Source organism: Coregonus clupeaformis, chromosome 34 (genome assembly GCF_020615455.1).
Source record: "Coregonus clupeaformis isolate EN_2021a chromosome 34, ASM2061545v1, whole genome shotgun sequence".
Lineage (NCBI taxonomy): Eukaryota > Metazoa > Chordata > Actinopteri > Salmoniformes > Salmonidae > Coregonus > Coregonus clupeaformis.
In genome coordinates this window covers 17130744-17136743 of record NC_059225.1, presented here as the reverse complement: position 1 = coordinate 17136743, position 6000 = coordinate 17130744, and positions in this window count along the sequence as shown.

The following is a 6000-nucleotide window of genomic DNA, read 5'->3' as shown; positions in this document are numbered from 1 at the left end:
TCCAAGTTGGCCGTAGGCTCCCCGCCCGACTGAAATGGAGGACATATTGAAAGCCCTTGTTGCTGGCCAGCAAGCCCAGATGCAAGCAAACGTGGCTCTCTTGGAGGAGCAAAAGAAAGCCAACCTTCTGAAGGCAGAGGAATTGCAGTTGCAGAGACAGAGGGTGGTCCAAAATACCCGCCCAATAAAGGCAAGTGACTTTATATCTAAGATGGGAGCTACCGATGACATTGAGGCATACCTGCATGCATTTGAGGCCACGGCCACTAGGGAAGCCTGGCCCAAGCAACAGTGGGTTGGTCTGTTAGCCCCCTTTCTAACCGGGGAAGCGCTGAATGCTGTCCGGGACCTGGGCCCTGACCAGGTTACTGACTATGATGCCCTGAAGTCTGAGATCCTCAGCAGATATGGACTCACAAAGTTTGGTATGGCCCAGCGCTTTCACAGCTGGACCTTCCAACCAGACCAACCTCCTCGGGCGCAGATGCATGAACTTGTCCGAATCGCAAGGAAATGGCTGGATCCGCAGAGGAATACAGCAGCGGCGGTGGTGGAGGCCGTTGTGGTGGATCGTTACCTACGCGCCCTGCCTTATGAGGCAAAAAGGTTCATCAGTCAACAGGCCTTGACCACGGCTGATCTGACCGTGGAAGCTGTGGAAAAGTACCAGGCCACAGCGGAGATGCTGAATGCTTCCCGAAAAGACCCCAGGAGGGCGGCCCCACCACAAATGGGAAGAACCCGTCCAAAGGACCCCCAAGGTATCGAACCCAGCCACGTCAGGACTTATCCCGGCTCCAGGGGGAGCCAGAAACCAGGCGGGTCCAAGAAGAGTACACCAGGAGGGGGAAACTCGACAGTGTTACCGGTGTGGGGAGATGGGACATATCTCCTGGCAGTGTGGGAAACCAGCCGATGAACCTATGCCCACTGCGGAGTCCTCCAGCTCAGCACCCACACACCGTTTTGCCTCGCTCTTGGGAGTCGTAGATGGCGGCCCAGATCGACCCCCCACCTGCCCGGTAACTGTGAATCACCATGATGTGGAGGCCTTACTGGATTCTGGTAGCCGGGCCACCCTGGTGCGTAAGGATTTGGTGGGCCCAACGTGTCTGACCCCGGGGAAAGTCCTCCCAGTTTCCTGTGTCCATGGGGACACCAGAGAATACCCCATTACTGAACTTACAATGACCAGCACACGGGGAACCATACACACGACGGCGGGGGGTGGTTGATTCCCTCCCCGTCCCTGTCCTAATTGGACGAGACTGCCCAGCCTTTTACCCACTCTGGAGAGAGTCTCAGGAGAGGATAACCCGAGTACCTCGGAAACGGAGAGGCAAGACTCATCCTGGGAAGGCTCCGGTGCAATCCTCCGAGTTACTCACTCCCGCCCGGGTTCTGATAGGGATGGCAGGTGCCCAGACCGACACAGAGACGGAGCTACAGAATCTGGACAAAGAACTGTCTGGTCTGAAGGGGACCGCTGAGAGGTATCGTTTGTTAAAGCAACAGTTAGACATGAAGACAGAAGAGTTAGATATCCTCCAGGCTAAACTCCAACAGAGCTCCTTCCCTAAGCAACAGGAGGAGCTGGAGAGGCTGCGCAGGACCATCGAGGAGTGTGAGGGAGACCCTGCGCAGTAGTAAGGAGGTCCAGAAGAAGGCAGAGGAGAAGTACAAGGTGTTGGAGAACAAGATGAAGAATGCGGAGGCAGAGAGAGAGAAGGAACTGAAAGCTGCTCAACAGAAGCTAAACTCTGCTAAAACCAAGGCTGATGCGTTCAGTAAGAAACTCAAGGAGAGACAACAGGAGGCTGAGTCCCTGGTCCTAGAGTTGGAGGAGTTGAAGAGAGAGCAGTCTGGCAAGCACCACGGCAATGCGGACGCACTCTCCCGGCGTGATGCCTTCTTCGCTGCCTTTACCCCGACGAGGACGTCGGTCCCGAGGAGGGGGATGTGTGATGTCACGAGAGGCTGTGTCCTGGAGGGACGTTACATCCCCCTGAGATGGCTGCAAACCCAGACAGCTATGGCTCCATCTGCTGGTATGGTCGGGAACTCCACCCCTCTATGGCCAATCTTCCCACGCAGCTGAAACAAATCAGGAGCTGATGAGCTGAAGGTTTGGGGAAGGGAAGAGACACACTGAGGGAGTGTGTGGGGGGTGAAGAAACACAGCCTCCAACCTGGGCTCTCTGGAGGACAAGAGTGCTGCACGTCCACTTCCATGAGGAATATAAGGATTTGGAGATACTTACCTTTGGGAAATACTCACCTTTGGATATATGCACCTGTGGAAATACGTGTGGGACATTTGGAAGGACGTTTTGCTGGGTTGGCCACTAGCTGCAACGTCGAATACAGTAAGACTGGGGAAACGTTATTTGAGCGAGGGAGAGTTATGATTTTGGATGTGGAAGAGACATCCCTGAACTGTTAACCCTTAAAGAGCCACCAGAGAACAGAATTGTGTTATACTTTCGTTAGTTTCCCAAGACCTTTAATAAAATCCTTGTTTTGGTTGAACCTGGTCTCCTTGCACTACTTGGGCAATCCCGCTGAAAGCTGTGTAGCCTCTCGTGACATCACAATAGGTACACTTCAACTGTGAGAGACGGAATCTAAAACAAAAATCCAGAAAATCACATTGTATGATTTTTAAGTAATTAATTTGCATTTTATTGCATGACATAAGTATTTGATCACCTACCAACCAGTAAGAATTCCGGCTCTCACAGACCTGTTAGTTTTTCTTTAAGAAGCCCTCCTGTTCTCCACTCATTACCTGTATTAACTGCACCTGTTGGAACTCGTTACCTGTATAAAAGACACCTGTCCACACACTCAATCAAACAGACTCCAACCTCTCCACAATGGCCAAGACCAGAGAGCTGTGTAAGGACATCAGGGATACAATTGTAGACCTGCACAAGGCTGGGATGGGCTACAGGACAATAGGCAAGCAGCTTGGTGAGAAGGCAACAACTGTTGGCGCAATTATTAGAAAATGGAAGAAGTTCAAGATGACGGTCAATCACACTCGGTCTGGGGCTCCATGCAAGATCTCACCTCGTGGGGCATCAATGATCATGAGGAAGGTGAGGGATCAGCCCAGAACTACACGGCAGGACCTGGTCAATGACCTGAAGAGAGCTGGGACCACAGTCTCAAAGAACCATTAGTAACACACTACGCCGTCATGGATTTAAATCCTGCAGCGCACGCAAGGTCCCCCTGCTCAAGCCAGCGCATGTCCAGGCCCGTCTGAAGTTTGCCAATGACCATCTGGATGATCCAGAGGAGGAATGGGAGAAAGTCAAGTGGTCTGATGAGACAAAAATATAGCTTTTTGGTCTAAACTCCACTCGCCGTGTTTGGAGGAAGAAGAAGGATGAGTACAACCCCAAGAACACCATCCCAGCCGTGAAGCATGGAGGTGGAAACATCATTCTTTGGGGATGCTTTTCTGCAAAGGGGACAGGACGACTGCACCGTATTGAGGGGAGGATGGATGGGGCCATGTATCGCGAGATCTTGGCCAACAACCTCCTTCCCTCAGTAAGAGCATTGAAGATGGGTCGTGGCTGGGTCTTCCAGCATGACAACGACCCGAAACACACAGCCAGGGCAACTAAGGATTGGCTCCGTAAGAAGCATCTCAAGGTCCTGGAGTGGCCTAGCCAGTCTCCAGACCTGAACCCAATAGAAAATCTTTGGAAGGAGCTGAAAGTCCTTATTGCCCAGCGACAGCCCCGAAACCTGAAGGATCTGGAGAAGGTCTTTATGGAGGAGTGGGCCAAAATCCCTGCTGCAGTGTGTGCAAACCTTGTCGAGACCTACAGGAAACGTATGATCTCTGTAATTGCAAACAAAGGTTTCTGTACCAAATATTAAGTTCTGCTTTTCTGATGTATCAAATACTTATGTCATGCAATAAAATGCAAATGAATTACTTAAAAATCATACAATGTGATTTTCTGGATTTTTGTTTTAGATTCCGTCTCTCACAGTTGAAGTGTACCTATGATAAAAATTACAGACCTCTATATGCTTTGTAAGTAGGAAAACCTGCAAAATCGGCAGTGTATCAAATACTTGTTCTCCCCACTGTATGTGTGTAGATATATATTTGCGCGGGGAAAAAAACATGGGGGATTGGAAGTGATGCAGACAATTACATTGATGGAAGTTGCAATATAAAAAATACAAATACAAAAAGAATGACAAACTGCCATGTGGGGAATCGTAAGTGGCTTGTTTCATCTTGTTATTTATATACACTGCTAAAACAAATTAAGGGAACACTTAAACAACACAATGTAACTCCAAGTCAATCACAGTTCTGTGAAATCAAACTGTCCACTTAGGAAGCAACACTGATTGACAATACATTTCACATGCTGTTGTGCAAATGGAATAGACAACAGGTGGAAATTATAGGCAATTAGCAAGACACCCCCAATAAAGGAGTGGTTGTGCAGGTGGTGACCACAGACCACTTCTCAGTTCCTATGCTTCCTGGCTGATGTTTTGGTCACTTTTGAATGCTGGCGGTGCTTTCACTCTAGTGGTAGCATGAGACGGAGTCTACAACCCACACAAGTGGCTCAGGTAGTGCAGCTCATCCAGGATGGCACATCAATGCGAGCTGTGGCAAGAAGGTTTGCTGTGTCTGTCAGCGTAGTGTCCAGAGCATGGAGGCGCTACCAGGAGACAGGCCAGTACATCAGGAGACGTGGAGGAGGCCGTAGGGAGGGCAACAACCCAGCAGCAGGACCGCTACCTCCGCCTTTGTGCAAGGAGGAGCAGGAGGAGCACTGCCAGAGCCCTGCAAAATGACCTCCAGCAGGCCACAAATGTGCATGTGTCTGCTCAAACGGTCAGAAACAGACTCCATGAGGGTGGTATGAGGGCCCGACGTCCACAGGTGGGGGTTGTGCTTACAGCCCAACACCGTGCAGGATCTTTGGCATTTGCCAGAGAACACCAAGATTGGCAAATTCGCCACTGGCGCCCTGTGCTCTTCACAGATGAAAGCAGGTTCACACTGAGCACGTGACAGAGTCTGGAGACGCCGTGGAGAACGTTCTGCTGCCTGCAACATCCTCCAGCATGACCGGTTTGGCGGTGGGTCAGTCATGGTGTGGGGTGGCATTTCTTTGGGGGGCCGCACAGCCCTCCATGTGCTCGCCAGAGGTAGCCTGACTGCCATTAGGTACCGAGATGAGATCCTCAGACCCCTTGTGAGACCATATGCTGGTGCGGTTGGCCCTGGGTTCCTCCCTAATGCAAGACGATGCTAGACCTCATGTGGCTGGAGTGTGTCAGCAGTTCCTGCAAGAGGAAGGCATTGATGCTATGGACTGGCCCGCCCGTTCCCCAGACCTGAATCCAATTGAGCACATCTGGGACATCATGTCTCGCTCCATCCACCAACGCCACGTTGCACCCCAGACTGTCCAGGAGTTGGCGGATGCTTTAGTCCAGGTCTGGGAGGAGATCCCTCAGGAGACCATCCGCCACCTCATCAGGAGCATGCCCAGGCGTTGTAGGGAGGTCATACAGGCACGTGGAGGCCACACACACTACTGAGCCTCATTTTGACTTGTTTTAAGGACATTACATCAAAGTTGGATCAGCCTGTAGTGTGGTTTTCCACTTTAATTTTGAGGGTGACTCCAAATCCAGACCTCCATGGGTTGATACATTTGATTTCCATTGATAATTTTTGTGTGATTTTGTTGTCAGCACATTCAACTATGTAAAGAAAAAAGTATTTAATAAGATTATTTAATTCATTCAGATCTAGGATGTGTTATTTTAGTGTTCCCTTAATTTTTTTGAGCAGTGTATCTTGTTATGTTTTGAGGTGTTTTGACTGATTTCATGTAAATGCTAATATGGCTAAAATTCACTAGCTAGCTAGCTAACCAACAACTGTAACCATGTATTTGAGAGACAACAAGTAGTCGTTGTGCAAATTGATTTATGTTCTCA